General features: G+C 38.9%; 1 protein-coding gene across 1 annotated transcript in view; it reads left to right on the top strand.

Annotated features, from left to right (window-relative positions):
* The first annotated feature begins 9,021 nt into the window (after positions 1 to 9,021).
* Positions 9,022 to 19,070, top strand: part of ESR1 (estrogen receptor 1) — a 263,932-nt gene continuing 253,883 nt past the window's right edge. Inside the window, exon 1 of the mRNA XM_060753574.2 lies at positions 9,022 to 9,150. The gene's annotated coding sequence lies outside the window, so the exon portion shown is untranslated. The remainder of the gene's footprint in view (positions 9,151 to 19,070) is intronic.

Genomic DNA, 19,070 nt, shown 5'->3' with positions numbered 1-19,070 from the left:
TTTAGAAATTTTGGTTTTCTTTCAGCAGCTCTGCAAATTGTCAGAAGCTCAGGCTCCTTGCACACAGCTGTATAACAATCACATTGAATTATATGCAGATATTGTGAATTATCTGCAGCTTGGGTGTGATACTGGATTCATCGCTGAGCCTGGAACCCCAGGTCTTGGCAGTGACCAGGGGAGCATTTGTACAGTTAAAACTTGTGCACCAGCTGTGCCCGTACCTTGGGAAGTCTGACTTGGCCACGGTAGTTCACGCTCTGGTTACATCTCGAATAGACTACTGCAATGTGCTCTACATGGGGTTGCCTTCGAAGACTCTTTGGAAGCTGCAAATGGTCCAACGGGCAGTAGCCAGGTTGCTAACATGAGCGGCGTGCAGGGAGCTCACAACTCCTCTGTTGTGCCAGTTCCACTGGCTGCCAGTTTGCTTCTGGGCACAATTCAAAGTGCTGGCTTTAGCCTATAAAGCCCTAAAGGGTTTCAGCCCAACTTACCCATCCAAAAGTGTCTCTCCTCATGAACCATCTAGGATGCTACGATCTTCTGGGGAGGCCCTGCTCTCGGTCCCGCCTTCCTCACAGATGCATTTGGTGGGGACGAGAGACAGGGCCTTCTCAGTGGTGGCCTCTCAACTGTGGAACTGTGGATCTTATAGGGATATAAGATCACCCCCCCCCCTCCTGACTTTTTGAAGAAAGGCGAAAACCTGGCTTTTTGAGCAGGCCTTCCCAAATACGGCATAGTTATACAATATCATGGAACCACTTGATGATGCAATTGAATAATGACTTGACATGGAAATGCTCAAGATGATGTTTTTAAGGCTTTGTGCAGTTTTTATATACTTATATTGTTTGTTAATGTTTTTAATAGTATTTTATGATTGTTTTATTTGTTATAATTGTTGAGGCATCAAATTGTTGCCAGTTGTGAACTGCTCCGAGTCGCCTCTGGGCTGAGAGGGGCGGTATATAAATGTGGAAAATAAATATTAATAAATTGATATTCTGGGCTATATGGCTGTGTAGAAGAGCCCTCAGACAGAACAAGGATGACTGTGTTATCTCTCTCTCTCTCACACACACACACATACACTCTCTCTCTTGTCAAAGCATCTCAAGACACCAGATCTTTGAGCTTGGGCTACAGTACTTTACTGCTCTGAGCATTCTGGAAGAATTATGGGTTTCAAATATAATTAAAGCATAACCTGTCATGGAGGCTGAGTTTTGAATACGCTGGAACCAAATTTGCACCATTGCCGCTTTTGTTGCCTGAGTTCCTATCTGTTTAATTCAGCTCCAGTGTCTTTTTCACAGATGATATAGAGAGCAATAGAGCACAAGATATAATTATATGTGGATCATTTAATTTCTCAGAGTTAATGTAGTGTACAATGCATTGTTCGTGCTTGTAACAATTTCTGGAAGTGATTGCTGATTACGTTTCAATATATGACTTGTCCGATGCTGAAAAGCTTAGTATGAGTAAGATATGTAAAACCCAGAACCACGTCTTCTTCTTGTCTCACCCAACTATTGAGAAAAATATCAGGAATAATTGTAGTTGAAAGGTTACATGGAGAGTGGCACATAGAGACAGAAGGCAGAGAAAAGGTGACAGAGGAAAGAGAGTGGATAAAGTTCTTTCCTTCCTTCCTTCTCATTACATTTTTCTAGCCCCTTACCCTATCCTTTTGCAGCTGCCCTCAGTAGATCAATTAACTGAAATTACTTGGAGGAACAGAATTTTAAATTCTGCTTGGACTGTATTGTTTCATAATTCATGGGAGCCTTTGTGATGAAGTGTTTCCATCCCCAAAAATCCCATTTTTATAATTGGCAGACAAAAAATTGAAAGTGACACTTAAAAGGAAAATAATTATTTAATTAGAATACTTGGAGGGGGGAATACTTGCTATTAATCATTCTCTATGTGTAACTTATTACAGCCCCAGTAATGTTTCTTATTTCTTTGTTCATTATCCTTCAGTTCTTTTTCCAGGAAGAAGGGGGAAGTCATGTAATTACTTAAAAGCTGACCAGTAATATCCTCTCAAATGCCACACAAAATGTGATGGAAAATGTTACAAGAAGATGTAACTCATTCTATTGAAAATGTACAGTGTTACTAGTCATGAATATTTGCAAAGGAAGTGTTATGTCCACATTACTGCTCCCCAGTAAGAAATTATAGGTCACACCATTATTTGTAATGTGTTACATGCTGGAGGTTGTAAATGTAAATAAGCAGAAGCTTTACCACAGTTTCTGAACCAAAATATACCCTGCAACAAGTAACAGTATCTTTACTTTTGTTCAAAAGTTCATATAAAACAACAATATATACAGCAGTCTCTCTAAATTCACGCAGAGAACAGAGGGAATAAACAGTCCCTTTAAACAGTCTTTAAATATGCAACATTTGCTTTATAAAAAATCACACTTCAGAGAGTTGGCAGCTATTTCCTTCTTGACTGTTTTTAGTCAGTACTCTCTTCACTCTCTGAGGTGAAAGTGGCAGTTAAAACCGTTTCACTCAGCAGCAAGCTAGAGACAGTAGCCAATCAGAATTCTGGCTCCTGACTGGCTTAGCCAATCAGCTGCTGACACATGCCCGCCCAGCAAACCCATTACATTATGGTGACTTACAAATCCCCACATTACAATGGGTCCTTGGTATCTTACTAGGGTTTGGTTCCAGGACACCCCCCCCCCCCCACACACACACATTCAAGTCCCATTAAATACAATGGCACAGTCAAGTTTGCTTTTTGGATGTTCAAAAATATTCTCAAGATAATGATGGTAGAATCTGTGGATGCAGAATCTATTGGAAACAAGGACCAATTTATTGTCTCAGATACAAGGTGTGGTGACAACCATTGTCCTTATTATGATCTTTCTATAATCTTTCTAGAGAGAGAGAGACACAAAACATAATATGTATGACATTTTGAAGTGGCGTGACCTTAACTGGCTAAGTGGGTATCTTGAGATCCTAGGAAAAACCATTCTTTCTGCTCCATTGTCTTTATAGCATGGTGTATGGGGATCCAAGATGGGGTCATGTCACTGACTGCTCCTAGACTCTGAAACTCACCTTCTTTATGTCCTTCCATCAGCAGACAAAAACAGGCTTTGAGAATTAAACATTTTGAAAGAAAGGGCTTTTAACAGGTACTGTTTTGTTTCAATTGTACCATGTCAGCAGCCTTATATTATTTTTATTGTTCTGAATAGTTTGATTCTATTCAAAGAAGCAATTTTTATGCCTTCTCAACCTCCTTTTTTCTTTCTTATTCTTTGTCTAGGTGGAAATGGTGTTTTTTTAAAAGCAGCATCAATGATGGGAGGATAGCAAAGAAAAGCTAGGGAAAAAAATAACTCCAGAAAATCTGTTGGGTTGTAGCAGAGTAAACAATAAAAAAAACCTTAAGCCTAGAAAGAGCAGGAATGTATTCTAGCCCATCCTATTGTAGCTACAGACAAAGTACACGGCAGCTGCCCATAGAATCCCTTATGGAGCATGAACCACAAAACAGAAAAAAAGAGAAAGCAGATGAGCTTTTCTTACCAGTTCTTCCCAGCATATTAAACAAAACCACTCAGATCTATATGTTTGGTCATCAAAATGGAAATCAAAAGTAATATGAAGGCTGGTGAAAGAAAAGAACAGAAAATGTGAGTCACATTTCAGAAATAGCTTTCAAATAGGTCTCTAGAAGCTTCAAAATTGTTTACTTATACGAGGCTTACCTAACCTGTTTTTTTCCCATTTCACATATGCACATTTGAGTTTTGCATCAAAAGTGTGCTGAAACATACTGAACTATTCTGTTTTTGTGCTGCGCAGAAAATTATCTCTATGTTTCACAGTGGTTTGCATGAATCGTGAACGCAGGATCCAGAGGAACATAACCATTGGGAATGATATATGGGGGTCCATTTGGGAACCTGGGGGTGAAGGTGTGGAAACATCCTCAATGGTGGCATATCCAGGTGCTTTCTGCCCCTCCTCTGTGATGGGTAGGACAGGGTGGCCCCATGGGGTTGTGTCACACCCACCCCCATCATCTATACATGTCAAAGTTAATTATTGGTTTGGCAGTGGCCTGGATTTCACATTCTTCGTTAACAAAGGGGATTAGTCAATGCCTGAAACTGTTCCCTTCCATGGTGACAATTGCCTCTGAAGCTGTAGCTGATAAAAGTTGTGGCCTTATGTTTTCTAATTTTCTTATTCATCAACATCCCCTTTCCACAACTGTGCATGTGTGATGTCCTGTTATTCCAATTCCCCATGACTGTTAATTCTTTGTTATTACTAATTACAAGGAGCCTCCGGTGGCACAGTGGGTTAAACCGCTGAGCTGCTAAATTTACTAACCAAAAGGTTGCAGATTTGAATCCGGGGAGCGGCATGAGCTCCCATTGTTAGCTCCAGCTTCTGCCAACCTAGCAGTTTGAAAACATGCAAATGTGAGCAGATCAATAGGTACCACTCTGGCGAGAAGGTAACAATGCTCCATGCAGTCACATGACTTTGGAGATGTCTTCGGACAACCCTGCTCTTTGGCTTAGAAATGGAGGTGAGCACCAACCCCAGAGTCAGACAGGACTGGACTTAATGTCAGGGGAAAACATTTACCTTTACTTTACTAATTACAATTGTTTTGCTACTTCAGTGTTATGTGACCTAGTCTGCACATCACTCACCCTATCCATGCGAGAAGGATCAGCTCTGCTTGGGCATATTGGGCCCAGTGTTTGTGAAGTAAGCCACAAATATTGTGTCCAGTACACAAGAGTATGGCTTGGATCTAACTGGGCACCTCCACGGGCAGAGGGCATGTTCCTGAATGCAAGGTGACCTCACCAATGCTGCTCACCAAGTGCAGTCCCCTGCATCATATCCCACTCTAACCCACATTTGGAAGATAGAGGTAGTTGTCTTTGGAGAGAAAGAAGGACAAGGATATCCAGCGGCACAAACAGATATCCGCTAACTTCCTTGGGCTCATATATTAAACTGCAAAGGCTTATTACTTTGTTCCTGCATCTCAGGCTGAAAGAGAGAATAACATATCACCTGACTTTGGAATTGGTTTTGCTGACAGTATAAAAGAAACTCAATTAATTCTAGAACAGCTGAGGATTTTCATTTTTCTGAAGTACTAGTTTGAATTTTTTAATTCTGAACCATGATTTATGAGTTTGAGACTGTTACAGAGCGGTGCTTACACTTGATTAGAAATGCTTTTATCTTAAAAACATGGAATGATTGATATGTTTCTGAATAATATCCACGTCAAAGAACTGTACCCCAAATGGCAATATATCCACTGCAGATATCGAAATGCTTAGAGTTATTGGAATTATTTTTTTAATGAGCATGCAATTATTTTGTACTGAGGTAGACAGCAATGTATCAAGGCCAAAACTTGTATACTGGATCATAGCAAGTCTTCAAGGTCAGAGGTCTTTTCCATTTTGTTGCACTACTACAATCTGTAGCACTATCCTTTCCTAGATATAATGCTGGAGTTTGCTGGAGTCTGCTATTTTGTTATTACTGCAGAAGAAATATTTTTATCAAGAATCACATCAGGCTTTGATCTGCTCATTTTCTCACCTTCTGCTCTTCCACACTAGAAAATATGGTTTCATCATTCTATTTGTGAAGTACCTGTTGTTGTATTTATAAAGACACTTGAGGTTCTCACCTCTGCAGAGTAGCTATAGAGTGAAAAAACAAACTATTATAAGAAATCAAAACTAGTATGCACTTCTATATATTATGGTATTGTGCAGGCATACCATCTGTTTTTCCTTTCTTAATTTGATGGTCAATCACATTTTTATTTAAGAGGATCAGTTTGGACATAAGCTAGACATAAAGTTAATGATTGATTTGAAACAATTTCAGTGTTATGTAGAACTGGTGTCACATTCAAACAGCACCGGGGGGGGGGGGGGAGGGGGGGGAGGGATACACGGAGTTGCATCGTGTTCATTTAGATTCCTCATTTGACTATCAGGGAAGAAAACTGGGCTCCAATGTGACATCACCAGAAATATTTTTTTTTCTTAGCAGAACACTTCAAATAAGAATGGAAAAATTTGGTTATGATAATATTTGCTCACGTGTCACAATAAAACAAGCAGATTTGCATTCTCATGATAAAATGCAGTACTGGGGTATAAATGGATATGAACATGGTCTGGAATCTTTTATTTTATGGATTAGATTCTGAGTTTTATTCTGTGAGAGAGAATTACACATTTTGCATAGAATAGCTCCACCAGCAGAAGGTGGGAAGTTGCTGTTCAGGAATCCTCATTCCTCCTCCCCCTCTTCCCCCTCCCCCCTCCCCTCCTCCTGTTTATTTATACCCCACCTTTTCCCTCCACTAGAAGACTCAAAGTGGCTTACATTAAAAAACACTTCAATACAATTTAAAATCTACAACTATATAAACATTAAAACAAAATTAAATATCATGGTTTTAAAGAAATTAGTTAAAATTAACACACACACACATACATACTTGTTTGCCCTTATCCAGTCAATTACTGATGACAGACACTGGTTTAGGGCCAGGAAACTTCCTTGGCTTTAAGTGGGAAGGAGTACTAGAGTTGGGTGTTATCTGCATCTAGGTGACACCCAACTCTCAAGCTCTGAATGATTTCTCCCAGTGGTTCCATGTATCTAGGGCCAGGCTTTAGCCCAGCAGGTTAAATGCCAGCTGCAGTAAATCTTGCCAATTGAAAGGTTGACAGTGTGAAGCCTGGGTTGGAGTGAGCTCCTGGTCTTTAGGATACCTTCTGCCTACCTAGCAGTTTGAAAGCAAATGGGAGTAAACAAATACTGCTTTAAATCGAGGAGGTATTTAAGGCACCCATAAGAAAATGCTAGAAAAATTCTGGCGATTTGATCAAGGAGGAAGTTTACGAACAAAGCTCTTAGGCAGGGAAGATGGAGCAACCACACCCCCCCCCCCCCCTTCCTATGGCTGGAATTGAGCAGAAGCCTCCAAGATGCCAAAGAGGGGAAAGCTTATATATATCTCTGTCTCTGTAGAGTTGTTTGTCTTGTCAGTGTATAACAGCATTGAATGTTTGCTGGATATGTGTTCTGTGATCTGCCTTGAGTCCCTTTTGAGGTGAGAAGGGCAGAAGATAAATACTGTAAATAAATAAATAAAACAAAATATATATTAAACAGCACAAGGGACAAAACAGAGCCCTGAGGAACCCCACAGGACAATGGCCAGGGGTTCGAACAGAGGTCCCCCAGCATCATCTTCTGGGTATGGCCCTCCAGGAAGGAACAGAACCACTGTAAAACATTGCTTCCCAGACCGATCCCTTCAAGACAACCCAGGAGGATATCATGGCCAATGGTATTGAAAGCTGCCGAGAGGTCCAGGAGAACCAACAGGGACACACTCCCCCTGTCTAAGAGCTCTCTGCAGAGGTCATTCACCAAGGCTAGTAAAGTTGTCTCTGTTCCAAAGCCAGGCATGAAACCAGATTGAAATAGATCTAGATAATTTAATCCAGAAATCCCTGGAGCTGGGAGGCCACCCCATGCTCTAAAACCTTGCTCAAAAAGGGGAAGTTGGACACTGCCTGATAGTGATCCATTATGGAAGGGTTCAGGGATAGCTTTTTAGATATGGGTCTCACAACTGCTTCCTTTAGACAAGTTGGAATGTTGCCTTCTTCCAAAGAGGCTTTGACCACTACTTTCACCCCTCTGGCCTGTACTCCTTCTTTATATTAGTAGACCCCTCAAATTTCAACAATAGATTTTCAAGGATCATAGAGGATTGCAAGGAGATAAGAGACCCTTACATGACTGTTTCTTCTCTCATTCAGTCTATAGAAAAGCTTAGCTTGGCCTAATGCCTTTTACTGAAAGAAGGAATCCTCACGAGAGAATTTTGCTGTGTTTTGCTGGGAGAGCTAGGAGAATCTTGCAGAATCTATTTGGTACAAAGAGCAGTGTAAACACAAATATGTTAAAGTCAGCAAAAATCAACTTTGCCTTTGAAGTGGCGTAACACAGAGTAGGGGTGGGGTTGGAGAAAGCAAAATGCTAAATCATTTCCCTGCTCTACTCTGAGGGTCTTTTTACACTGCCAGATAAGCATAGAATCATAGAGTTGGAAGAGACCTTGTGGGCCATCTAGTCCAACCCCCCTGCCAGGTTGTCAAAGCAGAAATTCCACATTATCTGATTTGAACTGGATTATCTTAGTCTACACTTCCATATAATTCAGTTCAAAGCAGATAGTATGGATTTAATACAGTTGTGTAAAAGGGGCCTGAGAAGTAACTGAGGTTACCGCACAATTTGTTAGGTGCCTGGTAGATTCATTTCCCTATTAATTTAGATGAAAATTAATTGGATTTAACAAATTCAGTGTAAATGTTCAAAATAGTAATCTAGAAATTTTCTAAAGCGGACATATTTTGTTTGATGTAAATTTGTGAAGCAATTGGCACTGGTCCTGTTGAATTGGTGTTTTGGACTGCAAATCCCATAATTCTTTTGACCAGACTGCCTGGGGATTCTGGAAATGTTATACTCTCAAAGGCACTGAAGCAAATGTACTATGTAGAATATTTTGACATTTGTTTGTGTGAGAGACCTGTTCCCATAATGAGCACAAGCCCTTTGTCAAGAGACCGTTGGATTTCTCAAAGTCCTACTCACTGGATGATAAACCTACAACCCCCCCCCCCCCTAGTTTTAAAGGGCTTGGACACTTTACTTTAAAAAACAACACCTTTACTGCCGTCAGGTCAGCTATCCCTAATCCTTGAGTGTTGTTTTTAATTAACTATGTAACTTCTATTGAAAATGAAGTACGCAGGCAAACACATTTAAGAACAGACTGGCAAAATAAAGTATTTCAAGCCACTAGGTAGAGCAAAGGAGGAGCTATTATATTGGCAAGGTCATCTCATTATCTGCTACACAAACTAATGGCAGTTGTGGGTGCAGGAAGAAAACTTTGAAATTGGGCAGGACTGCACTGGCAAAGCTCTGGGCTTGATTTCAGGACATTGCATTGTGTCTGATACCAGTGAACTGTAGTTATGTCCTTGGCTCTGTAGAAGGCTTCCTTAAAAGGTTAGTAGTATTATTTTCTCTAATAAAAAAGCATATATTTCAAAGCAGATAATTAATTGCAGTAGGTTAATATGTGAAGCATAAACACATATAGAAATATGTGTTTTTGTTTATTTTTCTGTACACGTATATCTTGTAGAGATGTGGCTCTGTACAATGTGCTGTTGGAAAAGGCAAAAATTGTGAGAAGACAAAGCATTTTTTGGATATGCAGTTTCAAAAAATGTCAATTTACTAATAGATTTTGAGTATTAAATAGTTCAGTTCATAGATGACCTTACCATTTGTTGATGTGCAACCTGTTATATGACTGATATAAATACAAATAAGAGATTGTTGTAGCTTTTGCAGTATTTTACAGTTCCCCTCCCATTCCATTTTTTTTTAGCTTTGCATGTTTGTTTACCTTTGTTTAGCTGAGCTCTAAAGGCAGGATGCACGAGCTGAAATTATTGAATCTACCTTTTCCAGCATAGATGGGGTCATCAAAAGTCAAAGGAAGAAGTTCAGGAATTTGGTCTGCAAAATCTATTAGCATTATGCGTTAACTGTCCCAACATAACATTGCCTTTATTTAGATTTAGAAATGGCATTTTGGTCCCTGTCTGTTGCTCTTTATCATAATAGCACAGAATCATAGAACAGAAAGGGATCACAGTTCTTTTAACTAGATTTTTCTGCTATAGAGTTGTCTTCATTTTCCTGTTGAATAAGGTAATTCTAAGACAATGCTGTAATTCATGTTGATTCTTGCCTAGATCCTTAATTCACAATCTAATTAAGACAGCAAGTTTGGAGTACTCTATCTGAATAAGGTTATTGGACCATGTAAGAGTTTCAGTTCAAATGTGATTTTTAAAAATTGGCTATAGTTGTAAGAGACACTTGGTTATCTAGCGGAAGGTACATCTCAGTGCACAGAAGACACAAGCACAAAACAGCTTTCAGTACTGTTCCATTATCCGGGCAGACTCCAAAAGGGGGCCTAGATAGAGAAGGATAGTCCATTTTATGGGGAGGGGGGCATTGAAGGAAGAAAACAATTTTCCCCATTTTCACTGGTTCTCCCCCCCCCCCCACCTACCCGTATCATAAACAATGATTATTTTGATGGCAGCGACATGAGTGGGGAGGGGGGAATAATAAGAAAACAGGGGAAATGGTTTTACTCTTTCAATCTCTCCCCCCCCCCCCCTTATAATGGACTATTCTTCTCTGTCTAGCACCCCCTTGTGGCCTCCGCCTGGATAATGGAATGGTATCCAGCTTTGTATCAAGGCTTTCTGAACCGTATAACGGCTGATCCTGTTGACTAATCTTAATGGCTTCTCTCTTTTTTTGGTCCATATAGGTAGGGACGAATATATTTCTCATAGTTAAGTGCCTTCAAATCAACTCCAAAATATGGCCACCCTGAGGTTTTCTTGGCAAGTTTTCCCTTGCCTTCCTTTAGGGTCACCCCGCTGGGTTTGCACACTTGAGTGGGAATTCAGAATCCAGTCTCCTGATGTTCCAGTTCTACACTCAAACTATCACATGATGATCTCCCTCTCTCTCTGAAAAACATGTAACTGATGCCATATAGATATCATTCTAGTTGAATTACTACCTAACCAAAATATTTTAAACAAAGCAGTAGTGATGATAACTAAATCTATTTTGCATTTGTATAACATATTTGGAAAAATAGAGAAAAATCAAAAATTAAACATCATTTTCTCCGCTCCCTAATGGGACCAGAGTGCATACGTTTATCTTTAACAGAATGACCTGCCAATTCTTAGTCAGATGCCAATCTGATAAAGGTCAGCTATTGAACACCCAAGTGACTCAGAACATGAAGTTCACAAGGGACTTGGACAGGTCCCCGAGTTTTAAAACAACAAATGTTAAGTGTGTGTGTCTGTCTGAGAGAGAGATATAAAGATTAAAATTAACTAGAATTCCTATATAAATAAAATCAGAATTGAGTCTTTAATAACTATAGCCTAAGTAGGTTTCCATCTCAAAAGAAATCTCTGAGTAAACCTTGTCACCTCACAAACCTCACAGCCTCTGAGGATGCCTGCTATAGATGTGGGTGAAATGCCAGGAGAGAATGCTTCTGGAACATGACTATACAGCCCAGAAAACTTACAGCAACCCTTGTGCACATTGTTTGAATCATAATGCTTATGTTTTTCAAACTTTTAATTAACTTGATGAGAATTCCTCATCTAAAATTCTGAATTCTAAAATTGCCCACATGAATGTCTGAGACAATGACACTTTTGCTTTTCTGATGGTTCATTGTACACAAACTTTACTTCATGTACAAAATTATTAAAAATATTGTGTATAAAATCACCTCCAGGCTATGTGTATAAGGTACATATGAAGCATAAATGAATTTCATGTTTAGATTTGGGTCCTATGTCCAAGATGCAAAATCCAAAACACTTCTGGTTCCACAGTTTTTGGTGAAAGATGATTTTAAAATAATAACAAATATAACAAATAACAATGGAATGAAGGATATCTAAGCATTTTCTTCATAATTCTCAAAAAAAATCTCCTCGGTGTGGCAAAGAGAACTGTAGCTATACTGCAATGACACCTTTCCAGTAGCTAAACTGCTGCTGCAAGAGCAGACTTTGTTTCATTTCTGTGGCTTTGTGTCTAGGCAAGGGTGCAATTCCTGCAAGGCCATCTGAAGGGGGATAAAGGGATGCACCTTGGAGGACTGCAAATATTTAACTAAAGACATTAACGTTGCTGCAGTGTGGTTGGCCGCAATCACGCGGACATCGACATCTCTCTGTTGATGAAGAAATATTTGATGATTTCTGAATATCTGTCTGAATGTATTTCACAATTATTTGTGAGTGATATGTCTACAGACTGGGAATGTCTTTCCCAATTATTTAATCATTACAAAACATTTTAAAGAATGCTGCTTCACTTGTAATGTTGCTTCCTGGCTCAGTCATGGTTAATCACCCATTTAATCACAAAAGAATCAATTTATTAAGAAATAAAATTCTAGTTAAAGAACATATTTTAGTAAGGCGGGTATTAATTCTGTCTCTTTTATCTTTTGGCATATAGAGTTGAGAAGTGTTTTATGCCATGGTTGCAGGCCCGTAGCCAGGATTTTGTTTCGGGGGGGGGGGGGGCTGAATTTTTTTCAGGGGGGTTTCGGGGGGGGGGGGGACTGAGTCTGAGTGAAAGAGGGTCTAGCCTAGCAAACCTTTTGTATCATTACCCCTATACCCCCATGCATATGGGATATATTGAGTATGGTGATCAGATCATGATATGAATAAACATAACAGTTTAAATAATGCACCAATAAGGCCTTTTCGCGAACCACCATAAAAATTTCGGGGTACATGCCTGCATGGTTGGATGATTTACATGTCAAGTTTAGAACTAGGGTGATGTTGGAATAATACAGAATCCAGAAGTCAAAAAAAGGATCAAAGAAAGCATGTTTTAAGTTTCTTGGTTTACACCAGAAATCTATCTTAGCTACAGAATTTTCTCTATGTCTTTTGTTGTTGGACATATCAGGGATTAGCTCAAAGAAAGCACACAGTCTTCCCTGGAATGTGTTGTATATGTTTCTCTCCATAGCTCACCTGATGATTGGTGTAGTTTTTAATAGAAAAGCAATTAGAGGAGCCTGCCAGTTTGGCTGGAGAAAATAATAGGGTATGGGGTGAGAAGGGGCTACTGAACACATTCATTGTGGTCCTTTCGTACATTCAAATCAGCCTCCTCAAGTTGTTGAGTATTCTACTTTCTTTTAAAGAGGCTACAAGCTGATGTGAACTCCTGTATGATCCATCTTCTCTTTGGCAGAGATGGACTTGCAGCTTCCACTATGGCTCAATTCCTCAAAATTTAGGTTTCCACTGCAATGTTACAAGCTGAAACTGATTCTTTTGTCCAATGCAAAGGAAGAAAGGGACTATGGATCCTGCTGCTGATACCAGGCTTTGCTGCTGAAAGGAGACAATGTACCAAGCAACCTTTCCTCCTCTTGACATGTGCTTTGCAAAGAGATAGAAATGATGTATTCGGAGAAAATATGTGTTGCCAAGGTGGTTTTCTTTGGCCGAAGGAGAGATTAGTCATGGTAGTTTGTTTGTGATTCAATGAGATCTTCACCTCCTGTCCCCTCTCCAGCATCAACCTTTGCACCCAAGGACACAACCCTGTGAACCTACAGCAGAACACTAGGACACGCTATTCTGAGTCCCCTGTGGGGTGAGAAGAGCAGGATATAAATGAAGTAAATAAATATCATGATATGCTTTGGCATTATTTTATAATTGCCACAAGTTGATAATTTTAGAATTCAGTGGCATACTAAAATAAAATAAAATAAAATAGCACATGAGTTGGGGATTTTAACAGTGATGGAAATAAGAAACAGTGTTAGGGATTGGGATAAGAAGTTTACCCCTTTATGCATACAACATCAACAATAACTTTCTCTCTCCTTTCAAAAGGAATGTACTGAACAGTCTTGATAGCTTGGTTATGTCATCTGAGGAGTGGTGGCAGTGGCTTCTTTGTTAGGGTATGGGCAGTATTCATATCAGCAAACCAAATGACTGGATTGATTTCCTTACTGGTTGTTTTATCCATCTCCCTCAATTCTTTTTTTTTAAAGCAATGCAATTTTATATTGTTCCCATTTACCTTATCAGAATAATTATCAGATTTTAAAGCAGGCTTTTCCAACCTGCAGTGCTTTGATTACATGTGGCATAGGTTGCCTATTAATGCAGCCTGGACAAAATTGTGAATTTATTTAGACCATTATGATTTTTTTTTTGTAACGTGATTGCAAAAGATTCTCAAGTGTGAACTTTGTAGACAATAGCGGAATGGAATAACAAGAGCATGTTAAATCTACAAATACTGGAATATTTTCTGTAATTTGAAGTTTTGTTCCTGACTTGAAAATGTCTGTTCCTGTTTAATAGTGTAGTCTTGACTTTGAAAGTAGTAGTTCTACCCTTTATTAACAAACTTTATTAAATGTGTGGAGGATGAAGTTTCTCTTGCCAGGACAAAGTTTTCTCCCTCTAGTCCAGTTTTGCCATCTTTTCAAGATAAAAGCAACGAGGAACAGATATGTATGAGCTAGGAATAATGCACATATTCCCATCTCTGCATATAAAGATTTTTTTTAAAAAAAGCCAACATTTCTGGCAGATGTTCTGCAGTGCCCATCTTGTGGGCTTCAAAATCCCATAAAGCAGCAGCAAGTCTGGACATTATAGGCAAAAATCCCAGGATCAACAGATCTGTGTGCAGACCTCCTCTCAGGTTCTGGGGGTTTTTTTTTGCCACTCATGGAAAACCCACAATTTAATGCCTTCTAGAAGTGCCCTGAGAAGGAAGGGAGATGAAAGACAAAACTAAGAATATATCAAACACTGAATAATTTGTAATAAAATTCAAGCATAATTCCTTTCTTTTAACAGTGTGGGAATGGAACTGTTCCCAGAACATAGGAGATCATAAGGCAAGATAGGGCTCTTCCACACATCCATATAACCCAGAATATCAAGGCCGATAATCCACAATATCTGTTTTGAACTGGGTTATCTGAGTCCACACTGCCATATAATCCAGTTCAATGTGGACTTTATACAGCTGTGTGGAAGGGACCACAGTCAGGTGTGTATCAATAGGATTTGTGTGAAGGCATTAACCCTCAAAATAAGATTTATACTTATCTGAATGGAAATTTCCTTCACATCAAAATGTGTGAGGTCTTCTTTAAAAACAACAGGAGCACTGTTGACCTATTTATGGAGTATTTTAAAAACATTAATGTGTAGCCTGGCACTAGTGAAGATATTTCCTCCTCTTTTCCCCAAGATCCTAAATATCAAGGTTGAGGGAAACTTCAGAGAAACCAAAAAATTGAATGGGGAAGCATTAACCCTCCCAGCCCACCGAATGGGTTTGTTTTTTATATGCCATCAAGTTGGCATTGACTTCTAGAATGACTTCTTCCTATGAATGAGAGATCTCCAAGAGTCCCATTCATCTACAGCCCAGTCTTGGAGATTCAAGGCTGTTACTTCTTTTATTGCAACAATATGCCTGTATTGAGACTTTCATCTTCCTGTTTAGGGTGTTCTACAATTTTCTGAGCATTATTGTCATTTTCAGTGAGTCATGCCTTCTAATTATATGTGCAAAATATGATAGCATTGTTTAGACATTTTTCTTCTACTGAAACTTCAAGATCGATTTGTTCCAGGATCCACTTATTTGTCTTTTCAGTCATTCATGGTGTTGACTGAACTCTCCTCCAACACCACCTCCAACACCACACTTCAAATGAGCTGATTTTCTTCCTGTCCAGCTTTCACAGTCTTAACTAACCATGGGCCCTTCCACACAGCCATATAACCCAGAAGATCAAGGCAGATAATCCACAATATCTGGTTTGGTCTGGGTTCTCTGAGTCCACACCGCCATATAATCCAGTTAAATGTGGATTTTATACAGCTGTGTGGAAGGGACCTAAGTCAAGCCCAGAACAAGTTATAAAGGCGGTTTAGCAGCCAAATATGTTCTGATCTGAGTGATCTGCATGCCTGTATATGAATTTAAAAATCCAGAAGGAGATCCAATGTAATGCTGATTAGCTAACAAATTTTGGAGTGTGGTTTTGAGTTCTTAGTAACATCTCATTTTTAAATGTCACATTTTGTTGCTTGTCTCTTCATCCATATATGTTTTAATAGTTGGAAAGACTATTTTAATTGATATGTATATGTTTTTTTACAGTTTTATAATATTGTGTTTAACTGATATTGTTATTGTCTGAATCTGGCATGGAATTATTGCCATAGTTTGTAAGCTGCCCTGAGTCTCCTTTCGGGGGTGAGAAGGGCGAGGTATAAGTACAGTAAATAGATAAATAAATATAGCAGCTAGCAGCATTCTCTCACAAAACATATGTGGTCTGGTCATACATGGTCATGCAAAGGTGCAGCTAACTTGATAGATAGACTAGGGAGGCATGGGAGTGAAAATAATCTGGGAACAAGCTGCCCAGTTAAGTTCTGGGTTGGTTATCCAGATCCTTCACAGCTTAATAGTACCTTTACATATTTGTGTTTAGACTACAGCTGGAATATATTACCTTGAATTCTAGACAGGGAATAATGATGAAATAGAGATATTCAGAACAGGGTAAATAAATATGAGGGAGTAAGATGAAATATTTGTGAGTACAATAGGATAACAAAATAAAACAAAGTACAGTCTTTACAATAAAGATCTAGTCAAAGATTATGAAAATGGGTTTAAGCATACTATGAATATAACGAGAGCCAGTATTTCTATGTCAGAAAGATAGTGGGAAGGACTTATCAAGCCTGTGAAACTACAAAAACTGGAATAAACATAAGAAATGTCAGGGACAGGACACAGCTAAGCCTAGAGCAAGCTGGTTTCAACTTTCAACCAGAGGGAGGGATAGAGATGTAAAGTGTTCCACTTAGCATCAACCTCCCAGAATGTACTGAAAGGCTAATTCAAAATAGATAGGGTTGTGTATTTTCTGCAATTTTAAAAGAGGAAAGAGAGCAAAGTTTGATATGAATCCAATCAATATTCTGAAATACTAAAGCTGAATTGTACTATTTGAACATATATAATGAATAATTTGTCTGTTGTTTCAGTTAGACACATACATAGTCAAAGCATTCTGCCCATTGCCAATCCTGTTTTTAGCTTTTGAAATGTGAACAGATATTGCTCATATACAGAGAGCTCTTGTTATCTGCTGGGGTTTGGGTATAGGACTGCCCCGCTCCCCATCCCATGGACACCAAAATCCATGAATGCTCAACTGCCATTATATGCAATAGTGTAATAAAATAGTGTTCCTTATATAAAGTGGCAAAATCAAGCTTTGTTTTTGGAATTTTTTGGAACAGACTGGTGACCTAACCTGAAGTATGTGGAGAACCCTCAATCATGATTACTAGACAAAATCTGAATCACAGATTAAAACCAAGCAGGTGATCAGTGACATGGATATAACAAATGTACAAAGTGGAACAGAGAAAATTCTGTGGGCACCAACACAGGCTGGAGTCTAGCTGAAGATGAATTTAATTTTCAGAGCTGTGGTTGTATCATAAGACATATTTCTTAAGTCCACAAATAGTTGACCAATCTAGTTCAGCTCAGAGACATCTTGGGTAATTTGAAGATCAATTTGGAATCTGTTTTCTTTTTAAAATAACCTGCATGAATATATGTTTGTGTAAGAACAAAAGAAAAGCATGGTGCTACCTGTAAATTATGCTGATGTGTGGTCTTGTGGAAATTTTCTTGTGAATGACAATATAAATTACATGGGCATACTAAACTGATTTTGATTGCACTGTAATCCTCTATTTGGAAGAAATTGACTTATTATAGGATTTATATTACAAATCATTTGACATGATTTTTGGCATTCACAATACGACACTCTACTTATCAGTTGTGCATTAGAGCAATATGGAAATATTTATATTTACCATACCATTAGAGAGCCAGTATATGGAATGTATTGTATGAGGGAGGCAAATTGGCATTGGAGGCATACAGTATGTCACCCTTCAATATAAATATTTCCAAATGAAACCATGACAGCTAACATAATAGAAATATGGAATAGTAAATGGACATTGCAGGTTGTTGTTGATTTATTATTTAACCATCCACATACCTTATTTCTCTTGTATTCTTAGGATAAGTTTTAGAACATCACATGGTTAAGTTTTTTTTTTCATGTCAGGAGCAACTTGAGAAACTGCAAGTCACTTCTGGTGTGAGAGAATTGGCAGTCTGCAAGGAAGTTGGCCTGGGGATGCTTGGATGTTTGATGTTTTACCATCCTTGTGAAAGGCTTCTCTCATGTCCCCGCATGGGGAGCTTGAGCTGACAGAGGGAGCTCAACTCATGCTCCCCAGATTCAAACTGCTGACCTGTCAGTCAGCAATCCTGCTGACACAAGTATGGTTAAGTGAAATTGTGTAATAGTAAATCCTATTGAATGAATGACTTCTGAGGGCCTAGAAAATGCCTAGCAAGATTACTGGGTAAATGCAGTAAATAAGCAAGCAAATATTAAAGGAATATGCCTTATCTTTCTAATTCTACTCGAAGTTTCTTTTTTACTTTCACCTGTCACTATCAGTAATGGATTCATAGAGAGTTAACTTTAATGTGTGAACTAAATCTACACTTCTAATCACATTTTTTTCTGTTTAAAAATAATATTGATAGGCATGCTTCCAGTTAAGCACATATCCAGTATGTTATTTTGGGGGATTCGAACCCCAAAAATCCTCTAGCTGATGTGCCCAGTGGACATCCCAAACTTTCGGTCATGTACTGTGGCTGAATTGTAGGGGAAGCATCCAATGTGCAGAAGCACCCAAATATGATAATGGTATGGTGGAGGTGCCTACATTGAAGGCTTTTAAACAGAGGCTGGATGGCCATCTGTCGGGGTGCCTTGAATGCGATTTTCCTGCTTCTTGGCAGGGCGTTGGACTGGATGGCCCATGAGTTCTCTTCCAACTCTATGATTCTATGAAATACATTTTTTCACAGTATTCTCAGTAGCAAGGGTGTCATAAAATTCCATATCATCTGAACAATTTTGATGCATTCTTTTGTGAGACTATTGTAAATTTTATCCTTGAGATTAGTAACTTTTAAGTATGTTTTCTTTTGTACTTGTGACTTCCTCTTGTATATACCTATGTTGTGATTATATTGTTATGCCAATAAAGGCTATGTTTGTGGGTGTGTGTCTGTGCAGAATCAATTTTGAGAATAGTTCTTCTAAAGCCTGGATTAATTCCTAGAGGAGATTCACCTCCTCAAAGGCACGGAGAACG

This window comes from Anolis sagrei, chromosome 1, assembly GCF_037176765.1.
Source record: "Anolis sagrei isolate rAnoSag1 chromosome 1, rAnoSag1.mat, whole genome shotgun sequence".
NCBI lineage: Eukaryota > Metazoa > Chordata > Lepidosauria > Squamata > Dactyloidae > Anolis > Anolis sagrei.
This window is presented reverse-complemented; position numbering and strand designations above follow the sequence as displayed.